The sequence below is a fragment of the Choristoneura fumiferana genome, chromosome 6 (assembly GCF_025370935.1).
Source record: "Choristoneura fumiferana chromosome 6, NRCan_CFum_1, whole genome shotgun sequence".
In the NCBI taxonomy this organism is placed as follows: Eukaryota; Metazoa; Arthropoda; class Insecta; order Lepidoptera; family Tortricidae; genus Choristoneura; species Choristoneura fumiferana.
The window spans coordinates 15922140-15942304 of NC_133477.1; the positions used below are offsets into that span (position 1 = coordinate 15922140).

At 36.9% G+C, this 20165-nt stretch overlaps 1 long non-coding RNA gene across 1 annotated transcript in view; it reads right to left on the reverse strand.

Annotated features, from left to right (window-relative positions):
- The window catches only part of LOC141429196 (uncharacterized), a 69467-nt gene extending 52299 nt beyond the window's left edge, over positions 1–17168 (reverse strand). Inside the window, exon 1 of the long non-coding RNA XR_012451503.1 lies at positions 16856–17168. This is a non-coding gene — a long non-coding RNA (uncharacterized lncRNA). The remainder of the gene's footprint in view (positions 1–16855) is intronic.
- Positions 17169–20165: the final 2997 nt, after the last annotated feature.

A 20165-nucleotide genomic window follows, 5' to 3' on the forward strand; every position in this document is an offset into this window, starting at 1 on the left:
GACTGCACGCTCTAATGAGAATTTGTTACCATGAAAAACTGAGGCATCAGATGACATATATATGTGAAAACGCAGCCACATTGACGTTATTGTTGCAACGCAGCGTGAATACTTACATACATAGTCCATACAAATACAAAATTAAAAATTCCCAATCTTCAATGCCGCCTTGCAAACTACAGCCCAAGTCCCCTCATTCTAATAGGAGGCCTGTGCCCTGCAGTGGAATGCATAGGTACAGGCGGAGACGAAAGATAATGACATTATCTGCATCAGTATTGTTTCTTTGCAATGAAACTGTGTGACCTAAAAAAAACCTAACCGACTCCAAAAGAACTAAAAGACCGATTAACCGACGATCATCAACATCATCATCATCATGATATCAGCCGTAGGACGTACGTTGAACATAGGCCTCCCCCATAGGCCTTCAGCACCTTCGGTTGGAAGCGGCCTGAATCCACCGTGAACCCATGGTTTTAACCAGGCCATCCGTTCATCTCGTTGATGGACGTCCTATATATACGCTGCGCTTGCTAATTCCGCAGTCTCCATTCGAGAAGCTTTCGGTCCCAACGGGCATCTGATTAATTTGTATGATTAATTAACCGATAGCAACATTTTATTCCTGTATTGCGTTTTAATCGTACTTTAACAGGTTCACTGTCCTATGTGCCTCATGCGTAACTTTACTGGTGCTCATGGCCAGTGATGTAAATAACGCAGTTATTCTTTCGATAAATAATATACTCAGCGGCACAAAATTTGGCCCACCCTTCACACAAAATTACCGATTCTGCATTTACTTTGGGACAGGGAACCTGTTCACTGTCATTCGCCACCCCTGGCTGTTGCATCCTATCTATACGACTAGCAGGGACTCGCACTGGACATCTTGAACTCGATTCTAACAGGCAGCAAGTACTCAAACATTCACGAGCACTCGTTAGGTACCCGAAGTTAGAACTAGCAACGCTCGACTTGGAGACTACGTCGACATTGTAATCCATTAGATAGTTGCATCTGACCAACTTGGTTTCGTGTCTTGAGACTCGGTGTGTAGTACACGCTGTGTCCAAGATTGCACAACTTTTTAGACTGTTTACTTTTTTAAAGAGTTTTTTCAGTCTATGGTTTTTGATATATTATTAACAGGTTAAAAGTTGCCCTGCCAAAACATTAGTTTCGTTTTATTCATTCAAATAATTATTGTTAAATTGCTCATATTTGTTTTTTGGGGGTTAGTATCATTTCGTCTTAAAAGCAGCTGATCTACTTATTTCAACCTAAATACAATGTATACTTAGGTATGCACTGCAATGTTTTTTTTATTCGACTGGATGGCAAACGAGCAAGTGGGTCTCCTGATGGTAAGAGATTACCACCGCCCATAGACACCTGCAACACCAGGGGGATTGCAGATGCGTTGCCAACCTAGAGACCTAAGATGGGATACCTCAAGTGCCAGTAATTTCACCGGCTGTCTTACTCTCCACGCCGAAATACAACATTGCAAGCACTGCTATTTCATGGCAGGATTAGCGAGCAAGATGGTGGTAGCAATCCGGGCGGACCTTGCACAAGGTTCTACCACCTGCAAGATGTAAACATTAAGGAGGCAAGCTGGGTCTATTTGCTGAGATTTTATAAGTTTTACTTGTACTTGTGGTACTTTAAGTGTTTTAAAAAATTCCCACGGGAATTTGATTTGTTACTCCTTCACGCTAAAACGGCTTGACGAATTTTTGTCAATTTTGGTAGCTGAAGTTTGAAGCTGGGCGTCTGGAATAAAACATAGCTTACTACATATTCCCACGGGATCGGGATAAAGTCTGGAATTTAATTTTTGGGAATTCCCATCAGAATTTAGTAAAATTCCAGAATTTACGCGAGCGAAGCAGCGGGCAACCAAAAAAATTACTTTGCTCAACCGCGACGTTATGATAGCTAAGTCTGTAGAACAGCTCTCCACCTCCACACTGTAAGAACACACAAAACACACAAACCTAACTATCACCACCCCACTAAACTGACACGTTTCGAACTCAACCAGAGTTCATCCTCAGAACTAACGCCTGATTAAATTACTCGTATTTCACACAATATCTCCTAACTACACAATACTGGTGTACAAAAAGTTGCAGTGATTAACGAGCGAGGTAATTTGCTACAGCTGGACAAGGTCACCCGGACATTAGTCGGGACGTGACGAGTGAGGCGACGTACACGAGATTAGATCACGGCGTTTTAATTAGGATAAAGGTTAATTAATGTAGATGGTGAAAGGGTTAAATAGTACGTGTCAACGTCATAAATATATAAATTGTGTAACGACTGAAAGCGACAAGGTACAGAAATGATCACTTACCTACTTATGATGTTGACTGTACATGTAAGTATTTTTAGTCAATTCGTGTTCGAAATACCGAGAAACGTGTGTTACAATTAGACCGTTGATTCAAATCTGAAATTAAACGGAGTATATGTTTGATTAAAATTGGTTTAACTGTTTTTGAAATATTGAGATTTGTAATGACAATGTCGGAGGTTTTTTCTAATATCTTGCGGTGGACGTCTTTCGGTTGACGATGATGATGATGACGATGAAGTGACCCATAAGGGTTCCGTGTTATTTTTCTAGAGATACAGAACCCTAATCCCGCTAATATTATACATAAACACCAAAGTTTATATGTCTGTTTGTTTGTTACCTTTTCACGTCTAAACCGGTGAACCGATTTAGATGAAATCCGGTACACAGATAGTTTAAGTCCCGGGGAAGGACATAGGATAGATAGTTCACGCGGGATAGCGATAAACGAATTCTACGCCGACGGAGTCGCGGGCAACAGCTAGTGTAATAATATATAATAATTCGTAAGATCGCGTAGCATAATATCATATTGAAATCACGACGCTTACTTAAATCAACAGGGCGTACGCGTATTAAATCTACACTCAAATTTTAAGGCCCCCTAAATTGGCTCAACACATTATTAGATTGGTTCACGTGACGCAAACACGAGTCCCGTGGCAAAACGAAGCCGAACGCAAATAACTTAGCCTTTGAAGCTACGAATCAATTCACCAATCGGTCTTTTCGCTCGGCAGTTCTAAATTTACGTAAACACCAACACCACAGTAAAATCGTAAAAAGGTTGGCGACCCCTGTATTGAAAAGGCGAAACCTATTTCAAAATACGATAGAAATAGAAATAATAAAAAAGTATGTATCTTTTTTTTACACTTGCTAATGCTTTTAATCTTCAAAATGATAATTATGTGTGATAGAATGTTAAAGAAGACTTAGGGGCTGTTTCACCATCCATTGATTAGTGCTTATTGACGGTTAAATGTGATGCCGTCTCCGTCTATTCGAACAAAACAAATAGAGACGGCATCACATTTAACCGTCAGTTAACACTAATCAATGGATGGTGAAACAGCCTTATTCTGAAATGAAAACCAGTGTGATCGTTCTTCTACAAGTTGAAAACCAATATTTTAAAAATATGCATGGGCAGGCATTCTAATCCTAACTTGATATATAAATGCGAAAGTAACCGTCTGTTAACTTTTCATGCTTTAACCGCGTAACGGAAAATTGAAATTTAGTATGGAGATAGTAGAAGACCCTACGAAGGACGTAATAATATGATAGTTATTATCCTGGAAAATTGCATAGTTCTCGACAATCGAATTCTTCGCAGACAGAATCACGGGTAAAAGCGAGTTTCCTTTATAATATTTAAAGTATAAGATGCACAATAATATTTTTCAAGATGCAAGAATACTAACTACAAATATCAAAGTTGAAATACTTATAAAATATTTTATTTTCAGTCGTGATTTTTTTTTATCGACTGGTTTTTTCTTGGGGACCACTGGATTTTTTAATGAATAATTACAAGCACCAAAAGAAAAACCAGCTCGTAATCTCACAATACTTTTTTCCTTCCCTCTTCCTTTAAGGGCCTTTACACAAACACCACAATTATATCGTCAAAAGACAAGCAACCCCGGTATTCAAATAGCGCCAACTATTTAACAACACAAAACAAAATGCGTAACGTTCATTTGGACAAAAACTTTCCTCGTGAATACATTAATTTGGAGAGACTAAAACAAAAAATCACGCTTTTGTGTACAAAAACCGTGGCATAATAATGTTTTGAGGAAAACAGGAGTCATTTTGTTTTGGCCGTCCCCAGCTGCGGCCAGTTTAAAGATGGGTGAAAATAACGACACGATGAAAAATCAGTGATCCGCCATCCCACTAATATTATAAATACGAAACTTCGTAAGTCTGTTTGTTTGTTACGTAGGTACTGTTATGAGCTTTTTCAAAGTAGTGACGATAATACAGGCCAGGTCTTTGACCATGGCGCTTTAAATTCAAGGTTCGATTGTACTCGCAAAACTAAGCTACTTTTGTTTTGTAACATTTTCAAATAACTTGAATTTAGATAATTTATTGATCCTCAAAGTTTTATTGTTAAATCAGTGTATCGGACATGGCGGTGTTCTTTTTGTGACATTTATTAGCCATCTCTTAGATAAACATTTAATAATCTGCTGTCAATTTTATATTAATTTAATCTGTGAAAATTACATTTTCATCTCTCCTGTTCGGAAAGTTTAATTTTCATGGGTAGATAGCCGGGTGGAAAATTGCGTTTTCATGTCTAGGGCGGAAAGTTTTTTTTTTCAATTAGCCACGGAGTCGAAGATAATTGAGTTACGTCAATGACACTTTTTTTTCACGTTTTGGCATGGCCATCTAGATGCACGTCGTGACCAAGGAGCTTATATACAACACTGGAGGTTGAACGCCGAACATCCGTTTGAAACAAGAAATTTGATCTTTAACGTCACGAACATATTCCATCTATTTCTTTAGGTTTAAAGAAAGAAAGAAAGAAAGAAAATACATTTATTTATTTAGAAATGTGAAAGAAAGAGATGGAATATATTAATAAGTAATAAAGGTCAAACCTCGAGTCAAGGCATTCAACCTCCAGTTTTGTATATAAGCTCCTTGGTCGTGACCGTGACCAACTCGATTTTTTTTTACAGTCGGCCGTGGCAAGTGGCCAGTTGAAAAGGTACCGTTGGAGGTTGGATATAAGTAAATTCAATTTATTATTATTCTCATTTTTTCTCCTCCTCCTCTCCTCCTTCTTCGCAGTCGGGTAATAAGTATAGGCCGATGATACGTTATTGGCCGTACATATCACTCCGAGTACCTACACCGACCATATCTATTTATACTAATATTCTACAGAGGAAAGATTTGGATTTTTGTATTATTGGATGTTTTTTACGAATTAACTCAAAAACTACTAGACCGATTTTAAAAAATTCTTTCACTATTAGAATGCAAAATTATTCCAAAGTGCCATAGGCTAAAACTTCAATAATGTAAAAAAAAGTTTCCTTGAAACATCTTTCATCGCATGCGCTGTGGAAACTATTGATGATAGAACAAAAAAAAATCTACGATATTAAAGAATATATTAATATCTACAAAAAACTTCGCGATACCATATCTCCAACTATTGTAGTTATGTCACTACAACTACTTTTTAACATTTCAAAAGTTGACTGAAATGACGACTAAAATCAGACCATGTTATCCATACCTTTGTATTAATCTTTATCCAAATTAATAATTTCAAATTCAGTCAAGCTGTGGAACGATTTACCCTTGTCTCTAAGGGAATCTCCGTCTGTGGCCTCGTTCAGGGAGAGTTTAAAAAAATTATGGCTGGACACTGACACCTGAGATGAGACTGTTTCGCTTTTGTAATTGTTTGTTATATTTCTTTTGTTTTATGTTAGTTTTAATGTAAATAATGTTGTATTTATTTTATCTCTTTTGAGTATTTCTGTTTTGTCTCTTTACCGCACGTAATTTTCCGCTTATCCTCTATATAACCAAATGTTTTTTCCTAACTAGGTTAGCTGGAAGAGATCCCTTTTTAGGGATAAGCTCGCCTTTGTTCTCCTCTCTGTGTATTTGTATTTTTATTTTTATGTGCAATAAAGAGTTTACATACATACATAATTTTATATTCAAGACGGTTTCAATACCTGTAGATTAATTTTTAAATTATTCAAATCGGGCATTCCATTCAAAAGATATTACGAAATTAAAAATATCAATCTAACCAAAAAATGCATTTACTCTACGTTGACGCGCCCCGGCTTCGCGCGGGTCGGGTTTGGGTGTAATTTTTGGGAAATGGAGCTGAAAAATGTAATGTGAAGTGCCCTTGATTTGAGACCCATTTTAGAGTTCTGTGCGCAAAGGGTGATAAAAACGGGACCCTATTACTAAGACTCCACTGTCCGTCTGTTTGTCTGTCAATAGGCTGTATCTCATGAACCGTGATAGAAAGTTGAAGTTTTCACAGATGATGTATTTTGGTTGTCGCTATAACAACAAATATTAAAAACAGAATAAAATAAATATTTAAGGCTCCCAAACAACAAACGTGTTTTTTTTTGCCGTTTTTGCTCGATATTAATAACGGCAACAGGTAGTTGCTTGAAATATTCACAGAATATTTATTTTCATATTCATTCACTTTAAACTAAATAATTAAATAAAAATAAATATTTAAGAGCCCATACAGCAAATGTAGTTTTTTGCCGTTTTTTGCTAATGTCTAATGTTGTAAAGGTATGGAACCTTTCATGCGGGAGTCCGACTCGCACTTGGCCGTTTTTTTTGCCCGTGCGAAGCCGGGGCGGGTCGCTAGTAACACCATATAAGAATTGCATTTGCAATTTGTTGTATAACATTTTAAAAGTTAAGTATATAACATGATAACATTTTGTTACAATTTGTTATAAAACCAATGTTTTTAACGTTTTAGAACATTTATAACAGCCAATGTGGGAGCATCATAAGCAACCAGCGTGACAAAGTCACCTTTACTTTTCATTTCACTGTGATTTTTTTGTAACAGTAACGACAGTCACAGCGAACGGAAAAGCGCTTTCGCATCTCTAGGTCATTTGTGAATAAATAACTTACGCCGCTGCCGCGGACCACCTATATAAAGTAATGACTACATGATTAATAAAATAAAGCCCTTTAAGCGCAATATTACCGGTGAAACGTTACGTTTAATGGCTTCACGGCTTAATTTCCAGAGGAAATGTAGCAATTACAAACAAACACTTTCATGAGGAAGCAAGCGCGCCTGTCAAGCCATTACGCCTTTTGTACTTCGTTAGCTTTCGTGTTCATACAATTGAAATAATTAATTAGATTACAAATGAATGCGATTAGGTACGCTCATCTTGAGCATTTAATTCAACGCGAGTAGACATCTTGCCCGAATAGAATAAAAACCGGGTAAGGGCGTGTCGGACACGGCCAAAATAAGGTTCTGTCGTTACGAAATCATCAAGTAGGTACTTAATATTTTTCTAATGATTTTGTATTTTGTACGGATTCTTCCATAGAAATTACAAATAGTTCTCAAACAAACTTAGCCGTTTTAGTTTTCCATGTAAATTTGATCTACTTAATCATGATTTTTTTCAGTTAAGCTTTTAGAGGGGGGGGGGCGACGCTCCATTTTAATGTTAGATGGAGGAAGTGATCCTGATTGTACCATCAGAATTTCACTACGAACTTACCATAAAGATTAATGTATTATCACCGGACTTACAAAAGTATGCCAAGTTTCAGGTCAATCCGACTATTTACTGAGTGTGGGCCAAAATGAACTTGCAAGATTTGACCCAACAAAGAGCGCAAGTTGAAATAAGAGCTTGTAAAAATCGGCATCTTGCAAAAGACACACTTCGCTGTACTGAAACGGCAATATTATCCATGTAACCTATGCAGGACAGCAATTACATTAACATAGAAGCGCGGATCCCCACTTGGGCATAAGGGAGGGCAAACTTTAAGGGTCGGATTAAAAAGGCGAAGGCACGACAAATATTGGTCCAGCCAACTTTGGGGACCTTTGCAAACAGGAGGCTTAGGAGATTGGTACACACGGCACGATATGCGTGTGATAGTGAGGGTGAGGGTACACACGAGATTCCAATTTAGGTTCCAAAGTTATATAATACGAGTACATACGTGGTTGTGTACTTAGCGGCTTGCTAAAAAATAGGTCGTGTGATCCTAAATATAATGCTAGAGATGAAGGACTTTCGTACAAATATAAATCCAAATTAAATGTAGGAATTATTGAACGATTTATTCTTATTTTTAACCCCCGACGCAAAAAGAGGGGTGCTATAAGTTTGACCGCTATGTGTGTCTGTCTGTGGCACCGTAGCTCTTAAACGGGTGGACCGATTTGAATGCGGTTTTTTATTTGAAAGCAGGTTTTCCAGCGATGATTCTTAGATATGTTTCATCAAAATCGGTTCAGCCGTTTTTGAGATGACAACTGACTGACTGACAGACTGAACTGATGATGACTTTGAAGTGACAAAGTCGGGGGTGTTCCAACTTTTTGTTGGTTAGGTTATCTTATAGTGTCCAAAACACTTTTGTATCAGTATGCTATTCGGATGCTTAAAATCGTAACCAAAACAAAGCTTAGTAGGGCCACTTGTCCCACTGCTGACAAGTTGCGAAAACAGAGTATTCTTAGTACGAATTTTTTTGATTTGTTGAATGTTCCCTTAAAATTAACAGAAATATAAAAAAACACGTATATTTTAATTTTCTATAATATTATGGTGATAGGTTTATGAGTAACAACATAATATCTACCACTTCTAGCACTAAATAAATCTCCAATGAGCAATAAAAATACAAATCAACGCACGTAAAAAGAGCTCTGGGTGGCTAGTGGAGGGGATACGTTTGCTCATCTGTCAACTAACAAGCCAATGGCGTGACGGCCGCGTGCGCGCTCCTACGCCCCCTCCCGCGTCCCCCGCTTCTCCGCCGCCAATTTGGTCCGTATTTCGCTCACTGCGCAGGTATATCACCAGGAGCTCTTTTTACGTGCGTTGATTTGTATCAACATTAAAGCATGAGTGAAAGTATGAATAAACCACCGCCTTTGTTTCCATCGTCACTACTTTAATAGTTGGCAGCCCACTACAGTGCCCTTAGTGTGAGTTTTCGGTTACAAAATACGTCTCGATCGCGTTAGCGTTAAAATCTCAATTTGTATGCAAACACGAACAGCGCCTCTAGCGGAACGCTTGCGATGTTCGTGTTTCCGTAAAAAGATTTAAACGCGAAAGCGATCGAGACGTATTTTGTGACCGAAAACTTCCACTAAGGGTGTATTTTGTGACCGAAAACTTCCACTAAGGGTACAGTTCGGTTCTCGCGAAACTTTTTGCCACGCACTACGACACTTTGGAACCGACTTACAGCGCCAATATTTTCTGACCGATAAATCTTAGGCATCTTCCAAAAAAGGAGAATACTCCTTCCACATTGAATGAAGTCATGATACTTATATGTTCGTACCGTATGTATGTAAGTACCTTATATGTTATGGGTGTACACGGGAGGTGGTGATTCCTTGCCATCAAGTGACCTGCACATGTCGCAACTACTCAAAATTAACATTAAACATATTTAACGTTCAGTCAAAAAACGTTATTCTTGATTACCACTTAAACAATAAGAGTTAGGCCACTTTCACCAACTTTATAGAGCTCTCGAATTCAAGCCAACCCGACCATTTCAAGAGCGCACATTTCAAATTCGATAAAACGTTGCAAAAACCAAAGTACCAATTCATTACTTACCGTTCCGTAGGAATTAAACAAGAACCCTACAACTTACAACACTTAGAGATCCCCCGGGAACGGGAACAGCGAAGTCCTCAAATTGTTTCATCTCGAAATTAAAGTTGGCAAAATATAACTCAATTCATCGTACATATTCATTCTTGAACAAGTTACAACTTGTCCATTAAGAATATTAACTGGAAAGTTCCGTTTATAAACTAGTCTAGTGATTTTCAATTTATCGAAGTACTTCACTAATTGATTTGTGAACTGAGTTTTAGGGTTGCCATACATCAGGATTTATCTTAGATTTTTGACCTTTCTTTCTTTATCTTAGACATGGCAAGTGCAGGGTTTTAGATTTAACCTTATTAAATAAAAAATGATTATATATTTTTACGCATGATACATTTATTACAAAGTTTACACAGTACTTACACATAATTTAAGTAGTAAGTAACAAAATCAATAATATTTCCTCAAAACAATTTAAAGTAGGATAAATTCCAACTAAAGAGATCACAATCAATATTGTAACTCTATTTACGATCTACTTTTGTTATTTGGTTTCAATTATTAAAATTGGCAGGACTTTTAGGATAATGACAGGCTTTTTATCAGGACATTTCATTTTTCCATATGGCAACCCTAACTAAGTTTACCGTCATTAGGGAAGCAAGCAAAACATCCACTTTGTGCCCAAGTTGTTTGAAGTGACTTAATGTATAAGTTGTAAAAGACTTGATTGTTAATTTGTAATAATAGAGCCACAAGTAATTTACCTAATTTTTAAAAACTATTGCAAAATTATGATAGAAACAATACTTTGTCGTAAATAAGTCTTTAAAATGTATGAATCGCTTGAAAAAAAAGTCACTAACATCCCAAAACTCACTACATTTAGTGCCGAAGTCACCAAAGCAGGTCGCTATTTAGTAGGTAAAATCAATAAAAGAACGTGTAATACTTTTCAATCAATGTAACAATTTGAACACAAACAAGAAACGAATCACCATCCCGTATCATGAAAATTAAATATCCATAATCTGTTACCCATTCGTGGATGAGTGACACGCTGATCCCAAAAATAATGTCATCCCATTTCCGCAAACGTTCGATTATCGGTATCGTTATGGGGAATTCAATAAAAAATCATTGTTGCCAACCTTAGGGACCTTTTTCTGATTTCGTCCCCGATACAGCCCGTTCGGGATATTAATAAATGATAAAAATATTTGTGATCAATTTGAAAAAGGTTGGTCGCTTTACGGACAATGTCCATTTGTTACGTACAACGGCTGTTTATGGAGCGGGCTCTTTTTTTATTAAGCAAGGCGCAATATCATGGGACATTTGACACCAATTGACCTAGTCCCAAACTAAGCAAAGCTTTGTATTATGGATACTAGGCAACGGATAAACATACTTATATAGATAAATACATACTTAAATACATATTAAACATCCAAGACCCGAGAACAAGCATTCGTATTATTCATACAAATATCTGCCCCGGCCGGGAATAAAACCCGGGACTTCAAGCTTCGTAGTCAGGTTCTCTAACCACTAGGCCATCCGATCGTCATATTAAGAAGAAGCGCAGAGCATTGGCTGTCAGAGGGAATATCGTATTATAACTCGATTCACAAAAGCTGACACGAATGAATTAAACGAATGTTGTGTCACTTGTCACTGTGTGAGTGGAGTGCCGTGCTTAAACAGGGGTCTCAAATATTTTGTAAACAGGTAGGCTTTCTACTAGCTTACTAAAATATACTGAAGCTAATTAAGAAGCTCTGATAAAGCAAAATAGATACGAACCTATCCGACAAAATACGGCGCAAAAACATTATTCACGGCCGAAGCAGCAAAATGCCGTAAATATGAGAATCTAGCAAACATTTTCATATTTGCGGCCTTTGATGTTGAAACGCTTGGTCCGTGGGGTCCCGAAGCAAAAAAAAAACTATTTTTTTTTAAAAGAAGCTTGCTCGTTCCACAGGCGACCATAGGGCTGGCTCTTTCCTCGGTCAACGTATTGGCATTGCCATACAACGAGTAAACGCAGCCAGCCTTATGGGCACCCTGCCCAATAGCAACGACTTGGGTGATATTTTTAAATATAGATTTTTAGGATTAGAGTAGTAAAACTAACTAGTTTTAGTTCTTTTTAGGGTTCCGTAGCCAAAATGGCATAAACGGAACACTTATAGTTTCGCCATGTCTGTCTGTCTGTCTGTCCGTCCGCGGCCTTGCTAAGGGACTATCAATGCTAGAAAGCTGTAAATTTGCACGAATATATGTAAACTAGGCCGACAAAAGGGTAGGTACAATAAAAAATTCAAAAACCATTTTTTTTTTAGTATCTCCCATAGACGTAAAGTGGGGGTGGAAAAATTTGAAAAAAATCAGGATGGTAGTAAGTTTATCAAACTTAAAAGGAAAACTATAACGGTTAAGTTTTCTTGAGAATTATTAGCAGTTTAAGAGTAAATAGCAGCCTAAGGTATACAATAGGTATTACCTAAACTTGGAATATTCCGTACAAAATACGAAATCCTTAGAAAAATATTACTTATTTTTTTCGTAATTGCTACGGAACCCTATTTCGGGCGTGTCCGATACGCTCTTGGCCGGTTTTTTTATTTATTTCTGTTAATTATTGTATATTTTATTTGTTTGTTTATAAATAAATTTATTCAGTAGATCTGTACCAATTTCTTTAAATACGTCAAATGCCCTCTAGACTCCACTATCTACACTACCTAGTCTACACTGTAGCAGCCGATTGCACTGTTGCATGTGTTTGAATACTCCTAAAGCCGAACGACTTCTCAAGAAACCCGGCTTTGTCTTTGAGTGGAACTTTTTACAGCCCAGTGGTGACAAAGTGGCCTTATATTCCAGCATGCTTTACTTCTTTTGTAGTCGCACAGGGGACACGGTTACACAGTGGAATGACAAGAAAATGAAATAAGTTGTTGTTAAAAAATCCATTTTTCACGTAATATTAGAAGGATATTATGCCAACAAACATTCTCCTAAGCCAAAAGGCGCTATCTCAAAAAATAAAACACTTTTGAGTTATTTATATTTACCATGATGGGATGCAGAATGTTTTAAGCTACACAGTAGTATTATAAACTCCTAAGTGATTTTTGGGAGATGGGTGGATTAACTATTAATTTTCTTGGTGTTATTCTGTCCCGTCAGCGAGGGGACAAAAGTAGTACAGTTTAATAGAAAAAATGTTGTGTCACATTGTACTAACATGCTTATTAGATGACCAATTATAGAAGGGGCTTAAAACTACCACAAAAACGCATGTTTGGCAAATTTTATTCCTATAAACTTACGGTTTAGATGTAAGAGTGATTCAGGAGAACGTAACTATAGCAACGAGTGACAAGATGAAGTTGATCGGCCCAGATAGCGCCTTTTGGCTTAGGAGGACAGTATAATAGCCAGGGCAATCTATATCAAAATGACCCTATGTACGATGAGACTAACATATTTATTATTATATTTAACCAGTATCTGACATTAATGGATGATAAAAGCGAACGAGGAAAACGGAACTTGACGTTAGAAGCTTGATGAGCTTCATGTCAATGTGAAACAGAATTATAGAGACGGATTTAATCGGTATGACCTTGTTTTGGGCAACTTTGTCCACGTACCACCCTTTTTAGGGTTCCGTAGCCAAAACGGCAAAAACGGAACTCTTATAGTTTCGCCATTGTCTGTCTGTCGATCCGTCCGCAGCTTTGCTCAGGGACTATCTATCTCTCTACAATCTAAACCGGTGGGTGGAAAAAATAAAAAAATCAGGAGGGTAGTAAATATATCAAACTTACAAGAAAAAACTATAACGGTTAAGTTTTAGTAAATTATAGTTTAAGAGTAAAACTAGCCTAGGGATATACCTAAACTTGGAATATTCCGTACATACCTCAAAAAATGTTATAGTTTTCGTAATGGTCTGTCAGTCTGTGTAGCAGCTTTGCTCAGGGACTATCAATGCTAGAAAAGCTATAGCTATTCAGAATGGACAGTTTTCCTTGTACAATCTAAACCGTGGGTGGAAAAATCAGGAGGGTGTAAGATATCAAACTTACAAGCGAAAACTATACGGTTAAGTTTTCTTGAGAATTATTAGTAGTTTAAGAGTAAATACTAGCCTAAACTTGGGAATATTCGTACAAAATACGAAATCCTCAGAAAAAATATTGCTTAATCTTTTCGTAATGGCTGCGGAACCCTATTTGGGGCGTGTCCGAGACGCTCTGGCCGGTTTTTTTTTAAAATAAAAACTGCGATTATTTTTTCTCCTTTGTTTTTTTCGCAGTAGCACCTTCAGTACTTGCAAAACTTCTTTCAGTAAGTAAGTACAAATAGAAAATATTATAGCTATTCAGAATGGTCAGTTTTTTGTCATTATCCTGCTTGGACGTACAATTTCGGGTTGTTCAATTTTCCATTTGTACTCAAATAACAGTAATTCTTCGAGATGATCGGAACATTATATACCTAGGTATATTATTTTCAACCGACTTCAAAAAAGAGGAGGTTATCAATTCGGTTGTATTTTTGTGTTAATGTATTAAGTTTTTGTATCGCTTACTATTGTGGTGTACCTACAATAAAGAGTCCATCCATATTAATAATTATAAATGCGGCTCAGGCCTGAAATGTCTGTTTTCCTAAAATGTACAATTCTCAAACGTCTGCGTTTTCACAATGTTAAAACTTCTATTTTGTCAGCTTCTCAAAATGTCTGCTATTTAAAATGTGTACAATCTGAGGAAGTCGTCTTTTCATAATGTTTACATTACTATAATATTAGCATTACTTAATTCTGCTTTCCCGTTATGTTCACTTTTAAATAGGCTTTAGTCTTGTTATGTTTGTTTTCCCATAATGTCTGCTTATTTTCAAATCAAATTTTTAAATGTAAAAGGTTTAATTGCTTGCATACTTACTCTTTAATAACATAATATCTATACCTAATATAATTACTGGCATTCAAGACAACATTAATGACGTTTAGATGAAATTTGAAGACATGATTGGAGAATTTTGGAATAAGACTTTTCTGGAATGCAACGTTATACGAAAGCGGATATTTTGAGGTTGCAGACATTTTGAGAATAAGCGCATTCTGAAAAGCGAACATATATACAAAAACTGTCATTCTTGGAGACAGGCAATTTTAAATAGCTGACATTTTGAGACGCTGAACTATGCAAAAGACGTGTTGAATTCTGAAAAGCAGACATTTTGCGAAAATACATTTAGGAAAATGGATATTCAGGCTGAGCCTAAAATGCCAAAGCGTGTTTGTATGTTAGTCCGTCTATCACGTCGAAACGGAGCGACGGATCGACGTGAGTTTTGGCATAGAGATAGTTTATGGGCCAGAGTGACATTAGGCACTTTTATTTGTTTAATATTCATTCATTCATTCATTCGGGAAAATGCACGAAAACTGCGGGCAAAAGCTAGTTGTATTATATAGTACAAACTAGATCGTTAACGTCGCACGGGACTCCTCGGAATTCTTCGTTCTCCTAAAAATTCAAAAGAGAAAGAAAAAGAAAACGATTGGTTTTGTTTTGAGTGAACGACATTAGCAAAATAGTTTCCAAGTATAACCTATTGTTGTATTGTATTATTTATCTACATTAATTAATTATTTAATAGCAAAAATAGGACAGGATTTAAACGGCCTGCCTGACCTGCTACATTTGTTCGCACACTGTGGTAGTTTCAACTTTACGGCATTTTCATGGCCCAAGCAACTGCTGTGAAAGTTAAATTTCAACCAGGGCCACTTCAGGTGAGTGCCCAGTTTCTGGCTGCTTATTGCGAAGGTTCCATTATCAAGTTATTTAATTAGGACTGGTAGTTTAGTGATGACGCACACGCGTACTAAAATGTAGTAATTAAGTACTGGATGTAGTACACAATGGTTTTTCCATCGGGAAATAAAGAATTTCCATCGGAATACGACGGCACCCGAAGCATGTATATAATACTCTTTGACCCGAAGTGCCAATCATTGCTCATCAATGATGTTATTCCATGCCGGTGTACTAAAGGACAATGGTCTAAATTGTTTCCCGCGGGAGGTATGGATTTATAGTTTTTCCTCCCCAGGGAGGGAAGGTTAGTTTTTACAATTTTCAAACAAGTTAGTAGGTACGTCATTTTAAAGAGGTTTCAAGTCAGCCAACGTTTTATTTATATCTTTAAAACTTAACTATGACCCATTTTACACCACGAACTTATCTTCGCCTCATGAAACTTCGTTATTTTAATATTTTAAATTTATATCAAATTGTTTTGCAATAATTTTAGTACTTAAACTTTTTAGCATGCTGGAAGAATCTGGCCGTATGGCATTCGATTTTCTAAACTTAACACAGTTCTTAGCATTATCTATGGTAGACGACTTGAAAAAAGTGACAATCAGGGGGCTACTACGAATTCGAAAATTGACTTCGATTTTAGCCCCCCTGTGTTGGCGGTAGCCATTATTTTTAACCGACTTCAAAAAAGGAGGAGGTATCAATTCGTTTGTACATTGTTTGTATTCAGTTGTTTTCTTAGCGTCTCTCTTTTGCCGAGCTGTGAATTGTAACACAAAAACACAAAAAATTATATTTATTGCATTTTTTTCTCGCAATCTGATGAAAATCATTGTGTGTTACTCGAGTGATTAAAAGCAGTCCACCTTCGGCGTCGGGCTTCTTATAGGCTCTCGTTAGTAATCCCCTTCTTACGCCCCTAATACAAAATGTACTATTCCTTTCAAAAGGTTCCGTGGTGGCTCATGAATTAAAGTCCTAAGCCGTACAAAACTAACTTAAAAAGTTGCAAACCCCTCGACATTGTCATTTCAAAGTTGGATATCTCAAAAAGGGCTGAACCGATCTTAATAAAATATAGCAAAAAACCACCGTAAGGAAACTTGCTTTATCTTTAACAAACCGCATCGAAATCAATCCATCCGTTTGAGAGCTACGATGTTACAAGCAGACAGACATTGATGTCAAACTTATAACATCCCTTTTTTGCGTCGGAGGTTAAAAACAACTTATGAAAAACAATCACAACTTACCTAACATAATGTTGAAAAATAGTTGGAGTACGAGTACCTGAGTGTCCTCCTTCACTGAAATTTATCACGCACCAGATGCATCTGTCATATATTATCACAGTTATTCACTCGCAAACTTTCACATTTTTAATTTTGTTTTTCAAAAAATATTTTCAGTCACACTTACATCATTTTAAAAACTTTAAACAAATATCAAACCGTATAAGAGATGATCGATAATCGCTTTCGTGTGTTTCGAGGAACGAGTAATTTCCATTTTGTTTAAAATTAAAATAATTTTCGCGAGTCTCAAAATGATTTCGCCGAATTTCCCAAAGACATCTGACAGTGACAGGTGCCTTTAATTGAATTATCCTTTTTAAGGCATTTCCCGCTTTGGCGTGAGGTCGAATTTTTAAATTGCCTTTGTCTCTGGTTATCCTCTCTGGGTAATTTGTTGCCTTTTGATTTATTGGGGATTTGGGCGCAAAAACCCTTTTCCTGTTGATTAGATTCGCTTAGGACCCCCACCTATTTGTAAACTCCTTTATTTTGACGTCGTGTACTTTCTTTTTTAAATATTACATACGTATACGTACTTTTGTATCCTAGGTGATTATTTTAATTAGTAAATATTAGCTCGTTTCTACTGAGACACAGGAATCTCACTTCCCACTAATGTTATAAAATGCGAAAGTTTGTCAGTCTGTTTGTTTGTTGGTTAGTTTCTTTGTTTGTTTGTCCTCACGTCTAAACCGCTGAACCGATTTAGATGAAATTCGGTATACAGATAGTTTGAGTCCCGGGGTAGGACATAGGATAGTTTTTATTCCAGAAATTTGCATAGTTCTCGCGGAACAGCGATAAACGGATTCTACGCAGACGGAGTCGCGGGTAACAGGCTAGTAGGTATTCTATATTTAGTTCAGGCACACACGTGTCACATGTCAGTTAAATATGGTATTTTATTTTATTTTGTACCGCAAAATTATCCGTATTATTATGTCTAACATCTGGCAGCATGGTGTACGGTTGTGTTGCTCTGAAGATGAGCTCTGGTTGAGTTCGAAACGCGTCAGTGTGGTGTGGTGGTGGTGAAATGTGGTTTTGTGTGATTTGCGTGTGTTCTTACAGTGTGGAGGTGGAGGAACTGCATGAACGCGCATATTTTGCATAAACTTAACTATCATAAGGTCGCGGGTGAGCAAAGAAATTCTATGAGTTCATTGAATAAGTTTTATCTTATCTAATAAGATAAGATAAAACTTATTCAACCAATAATAATTGTAAAGATAAGGGTATTTATTGGGCGGCAAGCGCTGTATCTAATTAATTAACTTCTAATGTATCACAAAGAGCTAAATGTGCCAAAAATCACCCCTACATACGCAATCAAAAAATATATAGAGTAAAATGTATAAATAGACAATGTCGTGACATTATTGGGGTTTCCATTTGGCACCTTTCGGGTACGGAATCCTGAAAACAAGTATAAAATCTGCGAAAACCCGTAAGTATCACCCCAGGTTGTATCGCAAAAGCTAGTTTACTAAAAACTACGGTCGGCACGGACAGAGGCAGGACAAATATTCAGAATATCAATATTGTGAACATCAAACTCCTGACTACTGGCAAAGAGAATATTGAATATAGATTACACACTGGCCAGAATGGACAAGGTTGTACGTTAATTTCCTCGTTATATCAAATACGATCTCTGTACGTTGGATGTAGAGTCCAATTTTTAATGCGCTGCTGAAGAATGCTAGAACACTGTCATATTAAAATTATGACTTTGTGTCGCTTAAGTTATGGTTACGTATTCTTCCATTGGAATCTTAGAGATCACTTTAGAAAAGTAGTTTTCTCTGGAAAACATAGCTTTAACTGCTCCCTGTGCTATGGTTTTTTAGGGTTCTGTACCCGTTGTCCTAAAATATTCAGGGAGTTACTGACCATGGGACTTTGAATCCAAGGTTGGATTCTACTTTTGTTCTGTGACTTTTTTTAAATATGATCACTGTTAATTTAATTTTTTTGATACTTACATATTAAAATGTAATCTTCGATGTATGCGATATAATATTCAATTGATGGCACATTGATAAATGTTTATCTTAGAGATCGAAAATACAAACTGAGACATGGATGCACAGAAAAACCATAAAAAGAGACCAGCGCTGGTAAACAAACATAGGAAACATAGATGTTGCTAGTGCTGCTTCTTAAGTAGCGTAGCAGAAATAAGCAACCTGAGATATGGGTGCATAGGAGAAATTCGTGTCTGTACTCCTGTCCAGTGGTAGTGTAGAGGTATGGCACGCAGCACGAAATGCTGAGGACCTGGGTTCGATTCCGGCGCTGGTCTCTTTTTCTTGTTTCTCTGTGCATCCATGTCTCAGTTTGTATTTTCTATATAGTTTTACGGATGACTGTAAAAGTAACAAATTTGGAGTTGAAATAAAAAATACAAAAGACTCCAAATAATCAATCATAGTTATCTTAGAGATGTCATATAAATGTCAAAATGTATTTAAGGCCCCGTAGCAAGAGACAGCAGCAATAAACACCGCCATGTCCGATACACTGATTTAGCGATTAACTTTGAGAATCAAGAAATGATCTAAACTTGAGTTTTTTGAAAATGTTACAAAAAAGTAGCTTAGTTTTGTGAGTAGAATCGAACCTTGAATTCAAAGCTCCATGTCACAGACACCCTGCAAAAAGAGGGGTGTTATAAGTTTGACCGCTATGTGTCTGTATGTTTTGTGTGTCTGTCTGTCTGTGACCGTAGCTCCAACGGGTGGGCGATTAGAATGCCTTTTTTTTATTGAAAGCAGGTTTTCTAGCGATGGTTCGTAGACATGTTTTATCAAAATCGTTTCAGCATTTTTAAGATATAACTGTGAAGTGACAAAGTTGGGGGTTGTCCAACTTATTGTTGGTCAGGTTAGTTTCTATATTTAATGCATGCAGTCATGTCATGATGGTCCCAAAGGAAGGAAATGTGAGCTAACTTCGGGGCGGCAGACGTAAGTTTGCCTTCGGAATCCAAAAAGCTTAATGGTTATTGACCTGAAATGTAAATTTCAGTTTTTTTTTTTTTATTTATGACGGTGGAAGTAGTCTACACTTCCACTGAACGTAGATAATAGTTAGTGTTTAGTTTTGTACCCTAGGACCCCATACATCCCTGTATTATTATTATTGGTATTTTGAATTTTTTTTTATTTAATTGTATACTGTATTTTTTAAGTATTTTATTTGTAATTATTTTATGTTGAAAAAATGACGTTCTGCCAAGTTCTTGCGGCGCATTCTCTTTGCAATG